The 15555-nt window shown below is 43.9% G+C and overlaps 1 protein-coding gene across 1 annotated transcript in view; it reads right to left on the bottom strand.

The window, feature by feature from the left end:
* Window positions 1-15555, bottom strand: part of DNAJC6 (DnaJ heat shock protein family (Hsp40) member C6) — a 90499-nt gene that overhangs the window by 43810 nt on the left and 31134 nt on the right. The window lies entirely within an intron of this gene.

The raw sequence follows: 15555 nt of genomic DNA, 5'->3' as shown, positions 1-15555 counted from the left end.
TCAGCTCACCGACTCTGGGTTACAGCAGTGCTGCCGGTCTTCACTAAGTCCCAGGAACAGAACCTTCCAGGGCAGCACAACCAGAACTGGAAGCACTAGTCAGATGTGCCGACTGAGCACTTGCAATGTAGCTAGTCCAAACACAAAACACACACCAAATGTCAAAGACAGTGTTTGTGGGGAATGGGCCGGGGGGTGGAGGGGGGTGGAAGGAGAGGGTGCAGGGGGATAGGGGGGAAGAGTAAAAGATCTCAGTATTTTACCCTGATTACATGTTGAAATGATAGTATTTTGGATATATCAAATTAAATAGATTATACTAGTAAATTAATTTCATTTGTTCCTTTTAACTTTTTTAATGTGGATACTGGAAAACTTGGAATTATAGATGTGGCCAGCATTATACGTCTTTCAGACAGTGCTGCTTCAGAGACGGCCAAGGTGAGTCCGGGGGGTCTCCTCTGCCCTTTGATGGAGTTGGCGGTGTTAGAAGAGCCGTCGCATGGCTATCCCTCAAAGTAATAGTTCACCTTCATCATGGAAGATACCTTCTGAAGGGCCTTTCTGACAGCTTTTAGGCCTGAAGATGCATGATGGTCATTCGTGTTACTTGTCAAGTATTTCAGGTTCTCCTCCCTTCCAGCTTCTTAAAACTGTACCTGCTAGCTCCTTGGAGTTAGCTCCGAGTTCCTCAGCCTTGGCACTATCAACATTTGGAGTCAAATACTTCTTTGCCAGGGAGGGGGACTGCCCTGTGCATTGTAGGGTGTTTAGCAGCATCCCTGGCCTCTATCTACTAGATAGCACAGGTATGAAAGTATTTCAGGTTCTCCTCCCTTCCAGCTTCTTAAAACTGTACCTGCTGGCTCCTTGGAGTTAGCTCCGAGTTCCTTAGCCTTGGCACTATCAACATTTGGAGTCAAATACTTCTTTGCCAGGGAGGGGGACTGCCCTGTGCATTGTAGGGTGTTTAGCAGCATCCCTGGCCTCTATCTACTAGGTAGCACAGGTATGCCTACTTCACAGGAAACAGTTAAATGAGTGCACAGAAAACTATTAGCATAGTTCCTAATATATCTAGGGGTAATAGACTTTAGCTATATACTATTATGCACTAAAACTTATGTAGCACTTACTACCTGCTAGGTATTATTCTAAGTATTTTACCTATACTCACTCATTTAATCTACAGCATACCTATGAGGTAGGTAATACTATTCCATTTTATAGATCAGAAACTTGTCTAAGGATATACAGCTAGTAAGTAATTGGCAGAGCTGGGATTTGAGCTCTAGGCAACCTTTCTAACCACGTCCCCTCATTTTTCTCTTAATACTACCCTGGATTTAATATTTATCATTCCAAATAATTTCTTCTTTAAAAATTTTTTTAATTGACTTCAGAGAGAGGAAGAGAGAGAGAGAAACATCAATGATGAGAGAAAATCATTGACTGGCTGCCTCCTGCACGCCTCACACTGGGGATCAAGCCCACAACCTGGGCATGTGCCCTTGACTGGGGACCCTTTAGGCTGACACTCTACCCACTGAACCAAACCAGTTAGGGCCAAATAATTTCTTTAGACTTTTATTACATATGTGGGTAACATTTGCAATATATTAATACTAGAGGCCCGGTGCACGGATTCATGCACTGGTGGGGTTCCTCAGCGTGGCCTGGGGGGAATGGGCTAAAACCAGCAGTCTGCCACCACCTGCCACTCCCGCTCATCTTTTAGGTGCTTTCCCATTGATTTTTTTTTCAGAGAGAGGGAGTGGAAGAGAGAAAGGGGGAGAAGAGAGTGAGGCAGACAAATCAATTGGTTGCCTCCAGTCTATGCCCTCACAGGGGCCCAGGATTGAACCTGCAACCCAGGTATGTGCCCTTTGAGATGGGGAATTGAACTCATGACCCTTCGGTGTGCAGGCCAACACTCTAACCACTTAGCAACCCAGGCAGGGCAGTACTTTATTCTGTTTTATACCTGAATAATATTCCTTTGTATGGCCGTACTACATTATGTTTACCCATTCATCTTGATGGACATGTGGGATGTTTTCACTTTTTGGGTATCATGAATAAGAGGGCTGTGAACATTCATGTACAAGTTTTTGTGTGAACATGTTTTCAATTCTCTTGGGCATATACCTAGGAATGAAATTGCTAGGTCATATAGTAACTTCACTTTCCCAGAAATTGCTAAACTGCCTTTCAAGGCACTTGGAAAGAGATTGCATCATTTTACATTCCCATTGGCAATGTTCACGGGCACTACTCTCCTCACATCCTCACCAACCCTTGTTATTTTTCTTTCCTTTTAAAAAACTATAGCCATCCCTGTGGGTGTGAAGTAGTACCTCATGTTGCTTAGGACTTGAACCTCCCCAATGATTAATGATGTTGAGCACCTTATCACCTTCTTATTGACCATTTGTGTAGCTGTGGAGAAATGTTTATTCAGGTTCTATGCCCATTTTTAAATTGGGTTCTCTTTTTTGCTGTTGAGTTGTAAGAGGTCTATATATTTTCTAGAGACTAGACTTTTTAGATATGTGATTTGCAAACATTTTCTCCCATTCTGTGCATTGCCTTTTCATTTTTAAAAATATTTTTATTTATTTCAGAGAGGAAGGGAGAGGGAGAGAGAGAAACATGAATGATGAGAGAGAATTATTGATCGGCTGCCTCCTGCACATCCCCCACTGGGGCTGCAACACAGCATGTGCCCTTGACCAGAATTGAACCTGGGACCCTTCAGTACGCAGGCCGGTGCTCTATCCACTGAGCCAAACCAGCTAAGGCTACTATACCCATTTTATAGATGCAGAAATGGAAGCTCAAAAGAAGGGACGCAGCTCACCTAACAAGCAGTAGAGCCAGGTCTGTGCAAGTCCAAAGCCTGTGCTGCTTGTGCCATTTCGCACTATTCTACAGTTCCGTACCAACTCACAATTCTAACAGCTGTAATTAGGACGAGCCTTACCTGCCTTACACACGCCCTCCCCCTCCGATTCCTTGATCTCCTCCCACGTGCCTTTCATTTGGCCGCTCTCAGCAGCAGATGGCCCTTAACAAGCACGCTCATAAATCACTGCAGCTGTCAGACCAACCAAACCAGCCTCTTTCTGGAGGCGCCTGAGCCTCTGTCGCCCCCACGGCTTCGTGGCCCTGAATAAAGGCCAGGAACTGGTTTGCTGGGTGGCTCCACAGACTGCAGCCAAAGCCACAAATCTGAGAATGTTCTGGGTGCTGTTGCCCTATAATACAGGGCACATTATCTCCCTTTCAACACACTTCACATTAAAAAAAAATCTGTATCGTGTTTTCATGTTAAACTTAGCAAGAATAGAGCAGTATAAAATGTTTACAATTCCCCTGTTTCCATCACAAGCTAACACTCCTGCCTGAATACCCTTCTGATATATTATTGTTCTAAGAGATGATGCTGAATTTATTATCCAGACCTCTCTCTGACTCTCAGTTTCACGCTGGAAAAGAACTCCACGGCACCAACCTATTAAAAGATATAAATAACCTCGATTATATAAAAATCAGGCTCTCGCCATCATTCAGGCAGCATGCTCTGTTCACTGGAACCCTGCAGAAACCAGACCCACTGGTCAGAGTACACCTGTGACCTTCATATTCCCAAATTATATGTCAAACTAGCCAGGGCACAAAAAAAGAGAAGAGGGACATGATCTGATCTTGGCCTCACGGTCCTTTTGGGTAGGGATTCTGGCTCTCCCTGGTGAGCTACATGAAGGCCAGAAGCACAGATTCTGCAAAGGATATCTGAGCCTCAGCTCACTGAGAGAAAGGGCAGAGAGGTTTCAAAAAACGACACACCACAGAGGAAAATGGTACAGTCAGAACGTGATGCAGAAAAACAAACAAACAAACAATAACGAGAGATCAGGAGCTGACAAACTAGAGCCCCTGGGTAAAATCCAGTCCACTGTCTTTTTAAATAAGAATGAGTTTTTCCATGTTTAAATGAGTGAAAAAAGTCCAAAGAATAGGTTTGATAGAGTGAAAACAATACAAAGGTCAAATAGTAGTGTCTCTAAGTAAAGTTTTCTGAGAACAGAGCCAAACTCATACCTTTACATATTGTCTGCGGCTACTTCCATGCTACGATGGCAGAGACCATATGGCCCACTATCCTATAGTATTTACTATTGATGGCCCTTTACAGAAGACGTTTTCTTTTCCTTTTCTTTTTTAAAATCTTTTAATGTATTTTATTGATTTCAGAGAGGAAGGGAGAGAGAGAGATAGAAACACCAATGATGAGAGAGAATCATTGATTGGCTGCCTCCTGCATGCCCCCTACTGGGAATTGAGCCCACAACCTGGGCATGTGGCCTGACTGGGAATCGAACCATGACCTCCTGGCTCATAGACATTCAATGACTGAGCCACACCAGCCAGACATTTTCTAATCCCTGTACTAGATGGCTGAAAAGACTTCCATTCTTGGGAGTCCAGAGCTTGCCACCTCTGCCATGTTGCTAAATGCTTTGGCTAAAATGGCACCAGGGGGAAACACACACCGGGGCTTAATAAAGGGGACTGGGGATTTGAGCGTGTCAGACGGTGGGAGTGACGAGGACAGAATTGTGAAAGTATGAGGGCACTATCCAAAGAGAAGGATCCATATCTGAGCCTTTAAGGCTTCAGGTAGACTCTTGTTTCATGATATTTTGTCATGGTAAAGCCTAAGCCCACCAGAGACGAGCATCAGAGGGTGCAGTCCTGCCCTTCCCATCATTTCTAAGGGTGTAATAAGCTGTCGTGGGATTCCTAATATTGACGAGACTACAAGCAGCATCCAACCCTCGCAAGTCATGGGAGCTCACCCCTGTATAACCTGATTAGTTCTCACTTGTACGCTGACATAAAATCTGATTCTCCTGAGAGAGAATATATTTTTATTGATTTCAGGGCGGAAGGGAGAGGGAGAGTTAGAAACATCAATGATGAGAGAGAATCATTGGCCAGCTGCCTCCTGCACACCCCACACCCAGGAATATGCCCTGACCAGGAATCAAAACAGTGACCTCTTGGTTCCTGGGTCGAAGCTCAATCGTTGAGCCACACCCAGCTGGGTCGGAACAAAGTATATTTTTAAGAAGGCCAGCACAAATGTTAAGGCTGATGTTAATTTCCTTAATGTAACTAGAAATATAGAAAAAGTTAAGTGTGGCCTACTTTTCATAAACATCTTAGATGACTGTCAGTCACAGGCAAAACACCACGAGAAGTGCTATGAAAGCAGGACAATGCTGACAAAGGCCTTGCCCTGCAGAGTCCATAATGCACAGTCATGATCCCCATATATACTCTCCACTGCTCATACAGTAAGTGCCCAGGACACCTTTGGCTGCACGCAATTCTACTTGGTAACCCCTAAGAAGAGATGCTCCTCCATAAAGCACTGTCATAAAAAGAAAAGGATCATGTGCAAATATTTAGCAAAAAAGATGTCCATTGAGGTGTTGTTTATTGAGGTCTTGTTCATAGAAGCAAGAGACTATAACTGATGATTTCTTCTACATAATTAGCTACCAAGTCACTATTTAGAAGAGTACAGACACTCGTGACAAAGGGCTAGGTAAAAATAAACAGAATATACGCTATGTACAGCATAATCTCATTTTTGTAAAAGAAAGATATTTGACATGGAAAAGAACTCTTGGCAATGGTTAAGGTTCTCAGGACATGAACCTTCCTCGGCGGGTTCTCTGGGCCTCCGCGAAGGCACTTCCACAGAGCATCACCCTTCCCGTTTCTAGAAAGTCACTGCCATCCAATTCTAGTACCTGTGAGTTATTATCATTATTCCACGGTGTTCAGGATCAGCCTGTTTAAGGGATGACTGAAAATCCGATGATCGGTTCCTATTCATACTCCTTTTCACCTATCGGGCCTTTTCCTCTGTGGTTATTTAAGTGACACAATGTCACAAGTGTCCTTTCTTCCTGCCTTCTACAAAGTTGGCAATTGCAGGACAGAAATTCCCAAAACTAAAGGGACCTTGCAGAGATGCACCGTTAGTCCCTGTCCTGGGAAAAGGCTGTTTCTTCCCCACAACACTTAGCAAGGGTGCAAGAACCAGGGTCATGACCACAGAAGGATTCTTCCTCCTTGTGTATAAGAGATTTGTCATCTCCTGGTTTCCCACAACTAGAGAGATGGATCGCATGGGGATTCCAACTAGATAGACCGTAGAAAAACCCAATGTCTCGGCTTCCGGAGTCAAAGACATTTTAAATCTCATTCCCCATTCATCCTACTTCAGGGAAGCTTCGAGAAAAGAGGATGGACTTGGGAATAGAGGATCTTACACTGAGACTTCGTTTTTCCACCTAGAAACCGTGACCTTAAGCATGGTATTTTACTCCTCTGAAGCCTCTTCTCCCTTCATACATTGGAACAAATTAAGAACAAAAATTTCCCTACGTGTCTCAGGGCATCCAAAGGATCAAATGAGACCGTGAATGTGAATGTGGTTTTAAAGTCGTGCGATTTTCGGAAACAATCAGGAATTTTCATTTGAATTCTTAGAAATTCAGCTCACACGCAAATGAGTCATTGGATTGACTACCTACCACAGACTACCAGGAATCCAACTAGAAATAACAATTTCACGGAAAAAACAAAATCAAGTGAAAAAAAATCAACACTCCCTATGCCAAACAAAAGGTTAGTCATGAAACAAAGCTGCCACAGTCGGAAGATGGGCATTACATCAGCCAGAACGGGTTTGGCTCCTAACGTTTGCTACTAGCTGGATGTACAGCCTTGACAAGTTAACTGATCCAAATTATGATTTCCTTAGCTGTAAAATGGAAGCTTTCACAGAACATCACACAGGCCTGTGGTGAGGATTCGGTAAAACCTTAGCACAGGGCCTGGGGTGCTGTCAGCACTGAGGGAATGATAGGTGCCAGGCGGCTCTGGGGATGGAAAGAAGACAACCGTGAAACGTGCTGTCTCCAGCAAAGCCAGGCAGCCTCGGCAAAAGAAAAAAAAAAGGCCATGCTGTTAAATGTCAGGGCTGACAAAGTCTAATTAGAGATGTGTACAAGGACAGAGTCTCTTGTGGAGCCACCACGACGGCTCTCGTGAACTCTTCACCTTTGATAGTTCAGGATCACAGACGCTGAACAGAGGGGAACCTCTTAGTCCTCTGGCGAGGCCCCTTGCCATCTCGAAGTGAACTGGTATGGTATGTGTTATTTGCACGACTAACATTCATGTTCCACGGTACTGGACTTGGAAATGCTGAAGTATTTCTGGATTATTTGCCGTGTCGTGTGAGCTGTTAAACTACAAGCCACTTGATGACACTGCACAGCTGCGGCCCTAGACAGGCCAGGTCTGGCAGCTGCTCACAGACCCGGGGGGCAGTGACCCGGGGATGTTTATCATCCACCAACAGCTCCAAAGGAGCTCAGCACTGGCAGGCACAGGCTCCGGAGCAGGTGGTGCCAATGATTCAGGCACTGAGGGTCCAAACCACGGAGGAAGCACTGGCATCCAGGGCACCAGAGCCCTGACTGGTCAACAGCACGCTCAGCTCTTCAGCTGGAACGAGGTGCCAGGGCCTTAGTGATCATCAATTTAACGGCGAAGTTAATTGAAGGATCTGCTGCCATTCCCTGTGTCAAACCAAGACTTGGAAATGGGGGTCACTTAGCTTAATGTCCCAAAAATTGAAAATTAGAGTAAACTGTGCTATAAATATTATCACCTGGTAAACAGTTATGTGTGTATGTGTATATATTTGTTCAGAGAATAAAAGGGGGCCGTACTTTACATTATATATTTATATATTCATTTACGTTATCGTACCAGTTATAAAACATTTTATTATCACTCCTGATACCATCAAATTAGTATGTACAATATTTCTATACCCACTTTTCATGACTTTGATGGGAAGAGCAACCCAACTATGTGGCTATGGAAGAATCACCGACTCAGGGTCTCAAAGAATATAACAACGGGGAATGAATTAGATGATCCCCTAAGTCTCCTCAGTTCTAAAATTCTCTGACCCTGTCATCACTGTAAAAAGGCCATCTGTTACACATGTACTCCAGGCTAAGTAACCCTCTGTGAATGAATCTGCCTCTTTGAGACACAGTTTTCTTTTCTAAAAAAAATAAGAGCAAAATAACTTTGCATTTTATTGTGTGGCATATGGTACATTCTTGCCTGGACAGAGTGAGACAGCAATGAGGACGTTTTCTCAGTTCCAGGCTAGTAATTAGAGGGAAATGCCATATTCCATTTAATGCAATTCAAGCCCTGACCTTTTTGTTAGACAGGAAGAAAAAAATTTTGCTAGAGTTGAGAGGCATGGGGTAGGCAGAACCTCTATTTCTTTAGAGTTCTACTGGGGGTTCTGATCTCCTTAAATAGTTTTGATCATATTTATTTCATAATGATGGACTGATGGAGAGAACTGTCTCTTATACAGAAGTTTCTCTGGCATATCAGACTTAAAATACTTGTTGAATCATAGTAAGCAGTATCCATATATGTTTTCTATGAGAGTTTAGTGGCCAGAATTTGGATTGGCAACTATGGCCTGATTCCAATGATCTATGAAGGAATAAAACATTTTATGTCCATTTAGCTGGAATTTCCCCAGCACTGACAGCCTGTTAGGTGCCACCGCGCCTTCCCTTTATTCTTCACAGGGTCAATTTGGGTCTCAATGAGGTCTTCAGTTTGACTGCATTTCTAGTTCTTTCTTTCTTTCACATCCTTTGGGGGAAGAGAAGCTGGTAAGGGTTACTTAATTAGTTCCTCTTATCTGTCTGAAGATAAAAATTTCCCTCTAGTCTTGTCAAATATTAATCTTCTGTACAATAAAACTCTTGTTGAGTTTCATGAAATCCCCATCTCTTAAGCAGGCATGCTCGTGGGTGCTGGAAGATACAGGGCTGCAATGAGAAATTCTGAGACATGTGAGGAGACATTGAAAGCATTTGGTTATATTTGCCAATTAGGCAACAACCAGGTCTCTGTCAAGGTTGTCCTGTTTGGTCTACCTGGCCATACCTGCCATCTTCTCTGATTCTTGCATTGTATAGCAGCCCAGTTTCACATACACCGAGTGCTCACTGTGCGCCAGGTTAAGACTATAGAGTGGTGTGAAGAAGCATGAAACATGGTCCCTGTTATTAAAGACCCAGAGACGCTGGGGCTGGTGGGGGGCAGACAGACCCATTCACAAGTTATTCTAATATGTCAGCCTAGGATGGAGGTGTAAAGGGTGGGGAAATGAGATCATGAGAAACAAAGTTCCTGGTGAAAGAAGGCAGGATGGGGAGGTGGTTAAGGGCAGAGGCTTCAGGTTCAGCCACACACAGGTCCAATCTCATTCTGCCAGGACGGTTACTCAAGTTCACCAAAGCTTCAGTTTGCTCAATGGGACTCCCACATGTCACGATGCTTAGTTGTTGAGGGTCTAATTTTGTACTTTCTGAGAACTGCTTAGCAGCCCATGGCCTGCTTAAAGAATATCGCGAAGAAACAAAATCAACCAAAAATCTTATTTCCGACATTTCAGTTCCATTTCATAAGGAGAAGGAAGAGAACAGAGGCCTCAAGGAGTGACGGAGGGAACAGTAACAGTCCTCCCAAATAATCCTCAGGTACACACTGAATTCTGGAAAAACACTATCTGTTATGAAATTAGGCTCTAAGAGATGTTTCTCAACCCCATCTCCTTCCAACAAGACTGCCTTCTCTTAGTTCCTCCTAGACAGAAATTCTGGAGCTGCCACTGCAAGCAGACTTCTTAGAGAAAGATCCAATCGTTACTCTCCAAGGAGAAGCAACTGTTGTAGACAGATTTTGTTGTTGACAAGATCAGCGTCAATGTGCATGGACTATATACAACACATAACACACACACATATGCTACACATACACCAAAGGAGCCTTACTACATGCTAAGAGCTATGCAAGAAGGTACAGTATTCCACACAATAAAACTCAAAGATACTTTTGTTCTTATTTTTTTAGATAAGGAAACTGTGTCACAAAGAGGCAGATTCACCCCTGCAGGGTCACTTAGCTAGGATACAGCTAAGTGTGATGCCCTGCATTTTTCATTTCATCAGGCATGGTCAGGTACACACAGCCACAGCGATGGAAGTCCTGCTAAAGCCATGAGAGGAAGCAACTCACATCTGTAACATTTCAACACTCAATAGGTATTAGAAATGTATATGCCTCGAATGGACACATCAGGAAAATAAAATTATTGTCCCCAACTATTGCTATGATTAATGCATTTTTTAAAACAGCTTTATTAAGCCCTAACAGGTTTGGCTCAGTGGATAGAGCGTCGGCCTGCAGACTGAAGGGTCCCAGGTTTGGTTCCGGTCAAGGGCATGTACCTTGGTTGCGGGCACATCCCCAGTAGGGAGTGGGCAGGAGGCAGCTGATCGATGTTTCTCTCTCATCGATGTTTCTAACTCTCTATGCCTCTCCCTTCCTCTCTGTGAAAAACCAATAAAATATATATATTTTTAAAACACAGCTTTATTGACATATATAAAATTGACAAAAACTAAATTGCACACATTGAAAATGTAAACATTTGATAAGTCCTGACATATATGTGTATGGGTACAAGCACACACACACACACACACACACCTCTCTTAAACTCTAAAGTCTGTGTTCCTCTTGTCATTTCCTTGAATAGGGCCCAGATTGGGAGAAGATAAGACAAATACATGAGTCACCACAAAATGCCACCCTTAGTTCTATAGGGCTATTTACCTTGACATGGCCATCCTCTGCAAAGTTCCGTACTGTGCTAAGAAGTAGGAGCTGTGTTTGCTTACTTGGGACAAGTCAGAGTGAAAACTCCATGCATAACCATATATCACAGAACTCAAGGGAGGGATCAACCAATATGCAATAAAGAATAATGAGATTTTTTAGCTGGAAGTGAAATTGGTCAAGAAATCTGTGTGTGTGTGTGTGAGAGAGAGAGAGAGAGAGAGAGAGATTGTGAGATGAGGGGAAGAGAATGAAAGGTGATAGCATACAGAGAGAGGAATTCTGATTTCTTCTTTTAAAAAGGCTTTCATTTAGATTTATATACTATATGTAGATATAACATTATTTTTGTTATATCATATTTTGTTATATAATATATAATATACTAGAGGCCTGGTGCATGGAATTTGTGCATGGTGGGGGGGTCCCTCAGCCCGGCTTGCACCCTCTCGCAATCAGGACCCTTCGTGGGATGTCCGACTGCTGGTTTAGGCCTAATCCCGCAGGAATCCCCGTGGGATCGGGCCTAAACCAGCAGTCAGACATCCCTCTCACAATCCAGGACTGCTGGCTCCTAACCACTCGCCTGCCTGCTTGCATGATCCCCCCTAACCCCTTTGCCTGCCTGGGTGATTACCCCTAACCACTCACCTGCCTGCCTGATCGCCTCTAACTGCTTGCCTGCCTGCCTGATCACCCCTAACCACCTGTGTCTCGCCCCTTCTACAGCAGCTTCATCCAGAAGGTTGTCTGGAAGGATGTCCAGAATGACATCTGGAAGGTCATTTGGCTGTCCGGTCTAATTAGCATATTATGCTTTTATTATTATAGATATAATACAGTATATTCATATTCAATATGGAAAATCTGGGCACATCTAAGAACATATGTCAAGATCATCCTAGAAAAAGTGAATGACTTAGAAGAGAGGATGGGGTTGGGGATGAAGGGAGAAAAAGAGAAAATCAAACCAGAGAGTGGCCTTGTGCAGTGTAAAGACCACAAGGCAGTATGAGTAACTTGCTTCTCTGCACCTGAGACTCACCAAAACCAAGGAAAAGGAATTTAAACAGAAAGGAAAATAAAGCAGGAACAAACAAGGATAACCACTGTTAACATGTTAGAGAACTGTATATCCTTGTATTTTTAGTTCTGTGTTTTTCTGTACATTGAGAACCCTGAGAAAGAAGACACATACTAAGGAGGGCTCCTGGTGGCTAATTGGACTCAAATTTAAAAAAAAAAAAAAGAGCTTAGCAGGAGCCTCTTATGCAAACTGCATTTCAGGGAGAAGCCTGCACTGAACTGCCTGCCTGCACTGTGTTTCTGCCATCTGAGCCAGCCCTTACAGAGGAGTTCCTGGAATCCTATTTCAACCAATAGGACCAAGGCTTTCCACATCCAACCAAACAGCTCTATTCTGACCAATCAGGACAGTGCCTTTTGGGCCAATCAAACTGCAAGGATTTGGAGCTCTCATTTGCCTGAGGACAGACCAATCAGGGATCAGGGGCAGGGACTTCTGTCTACATAAGCCAGCTCCTCTCCAAGTCAACTTCCCTTTCCACTGAAGACTGTGTTTCCCTGGCTGAGTGAAACATGGATGATGTCTCCCCTGGAGAGTGGAGCAGACAGGCATGGCACAGAGCAGAGCTGTCTAGCCCAAAGGGGACGTGCTGTTTTCACAGCCCTGCTGTTTTCATAGCCATTGGGTATCACAACTGAGCTGCTTTGACTGAATAAAGTTTCCTTCTTCACTACACACCAAACTGGGGATTCCTGTTGGTACTGAATTGCAACAACGACCATCAGTTGACAATGTGCACACATATATACTGTGTTCTGTGAATACAAACACAGGAATAAGATCATATTATACTCAGTTTTGTACCTGCCATTTTTCCCACTTAAGACTGAAAAGTGTTTTCCAAGTCATTAATATTTTTCCTCTAATATCTCTCTCTCATAGATCTGCAACACAAATATTAACTGATTTCCTTTGCACAGACTTACCAAGTAGTATTATATATATATGCATGCCTATAAAGTGGACAGCTCAGAGGGGCTTATTTCCAGCTTGAGGAGAGAGATGTAGGTGGCTAGATGTAGGAAAGAGAAAAGCTATATGGAAGAGGTGCCATTTGAATTGCAATTTGGGTAGAAATGGGCTACAGAGCATTTCAAGCTAAGGGGAGATGGGGGGAGGTGTGGTCACCAGACCACCAAGTCAAGGACATGCACAGAAAGGAAAAGGACCATGACTGAGCACCAGCTAGAACTGTACTAGGGACTATGCTAGAGTACTGAGAGATGGGCATTACTGTCTCCACTAAACAGATGAGGAGGGAGGGGGCTCAGGAACTGTCTAAGACATCGTGCTAGAGCTTGGATTTCATGCTCTTTCCTCGGGGTATTGGGAGGAGGTAGAGAGTGTGTTAGAGAGAAAAGGAGGTGAGACTGGGAAGGTGAGTGGTTCTCAGATCCCAGGATGATTGAGGGTCAAGCTAAAGAGTAAGAACATTTGCCTGCTCTCAGTATAACTGCTGTGGGGTTTGGTTGTCAAACCAACATAACAAATGACAAAAAATGGTCATCAACAGATTTCCAGGAAGCTATTCTCAGAGCCAATTAATAATGCCTCAGACAAGTGGAATTTCCCAGGGAGAGCGCACCCTTACGGGCATATTTCAAAAGCCAGAGTTCCATCAGAGGGCACCTGAAGGAAATTTCAAGGCAGTACCTTCGGCTTCAGATAAATGTATTCGTAGGAACCCCTGACAGGCCGCCTGTGAATAATATGCAGTGCCAAGCATAAAAATGCTCAATGAGGCGAAGCAAACTCAGGGCGAGGACACATGTAAACGCTAACTAATGGGGAATGCAGAAACATTCTGAAGGTGAATCCTGGGACAAACAAAAAACAAAGCAAAACAAACAAACAAACACTGCAGAATTCCTCAGCAAGCATTTGGAGGAGAAGCTGCTACCTAATACAGAGAGAACGTGCAACTCCTCTGTTCCAATGATCTCAAGGGCAAAGTCTGGTGTGGGTTGACTGGTGGAGACTTTGTCATAGAGGTCTGACCACTGCCCTCTCCAGTGGGAAAACCAAACACTGAGAAAATTCAATCAAAGTCAATGACGGGGGTTGGGTGGGCCAGACGTGGGAGCCTCCGCAAAATATCAAGGGCACATCCTTAGCTGCTAGGGAGCAGAATGGTCGATTCAGCAACCCTCCACTCAGAAAATGACTCTCCATGTATTACTTGTGCCAAAGAGGCTCAGTTCAACAATAAACACTCCTGGAGAACCAGGAAAAGAGAAGAAGGTTTTTTGGTAACAGCAAGAAGAGAGGCTTTGCAGATAAGCAGACCTGGATTTGTGACCCCGACCCTCCTTCCTTACTACCTTTGTAACAGTGGAATCTCTCCGAGCCCCAGCTTCCTCCACTATACTGTACTAGTAAAATGGGGGTAGATGACATCTTCATTCCAAGTCTGTGAAGAGGTTTCAATGAGATAATGACAGGCAATCATGAGTAGTATTTGCCTATGCATGCCCACCTTCTTCTTCCTAAATGGGAAAGTGAAGTAGATTCTTCGGGAGAAACAACCATGAGAAAAGGAAAGAGACAGGTCCGAGGGAAAGGTCTGCACCTAGGAACTGCCACGTCCTCCCACTGATTCCGAGTAAAGCCTATCATTGTCTAGAACAGTGGTTCTCAACCTTCCTAATGCCGCGACCCTTTAATACAGTTCCTCATGCTGTGGTGACCCCCAACCATAAAATTATTTTCGTTGCTACTTCATAACTGTAATTTTGCTACTGTTATGAATCGTAATGTAAATATCTGATGTGCAGGATGTATTTTCATTGTTACAAATTGGACATAATTAAAGCAAAGTGATTAATCACAAAAACAATAGTAATTATATATGTGTTTTCCAATGGTCTTAGTCGACCCCTGTGAAAGGGTTGCTCGACCCCCAAAGGGGTCGCGACTCACAGTTTGAGAACCGCTGGTCTAGAACCTTATGCAAAGAGCAAGCCTCTGCTACGTCCTCATAGACTCATCACAAAGATTCGCTGCACCATCTGGGAAAGCACACTGTTGCAGTCACAACTTAGCAAGTGGTCACTTGAGACGGAGGTGGATGTGGTGGCACTGAATTAAGTAGAACATTGCTCACAATGGATCACTAACTGGGACTCTCAAATCCTCTCCTCTTCTGGAGATGCTTTATCCTATGGGGACAGGAACTGCACCGAGATGAGCCATCCAGGAAATGGTCTCAGAGGGAAACCCTCACACCCCCCACCCCCAACTGGCTCCCATGTTAACTACCTGCTCTGGCTGTCTCTCTGGCTTAATTATGCTCCAGTAATTCTGACAAGAATGGCTATCCATCATGACAGTGGCAATCCTAAAATAAAGCAAGATTAATGTTATGAGCTCAATCTGAGCATGAGGGCCCATTAATTGGAAATCATGGACTTAATTGAATCCTGGGCAGAACACTGCCAGCTGGGTTACATTTCCGAGGCCTGTTTCTTCACCTGGAAGAAAAACTGAAATGCACCAATGACAATGAAGCCAAACATTAGCTGTTGCTGAGGGGTCAGATAATTGATTACTTCCTGGCATACTAGTTTCCAGCCATCAGAAGAACTCAAAGTCTTGCTTTGGAGAGTCCATTACCCCCATTTCAGATCTTCCCTGTCTCCTACATGCTCAAGGGT

The sequence above is a fragment of the Myotis davidii genome, unplaced genomic scaffold (assembly GCF_000327345.1).
Source record: "Myotis davidii unplaced genomic scaffold, ASM32734v1 scaffold205, whole genome shotgun sequence".
Lineage (NCBI taxonomy): Eukaryota > Metazoa > Chordata > Mammalia > Chiroptera > Vespertilionidae > Myotis > Myotis davidii.
Note: the sequence above shows the minus strand (reverse complement) of the source record. Positions and strands in the feature narration are given on the sequence as shown.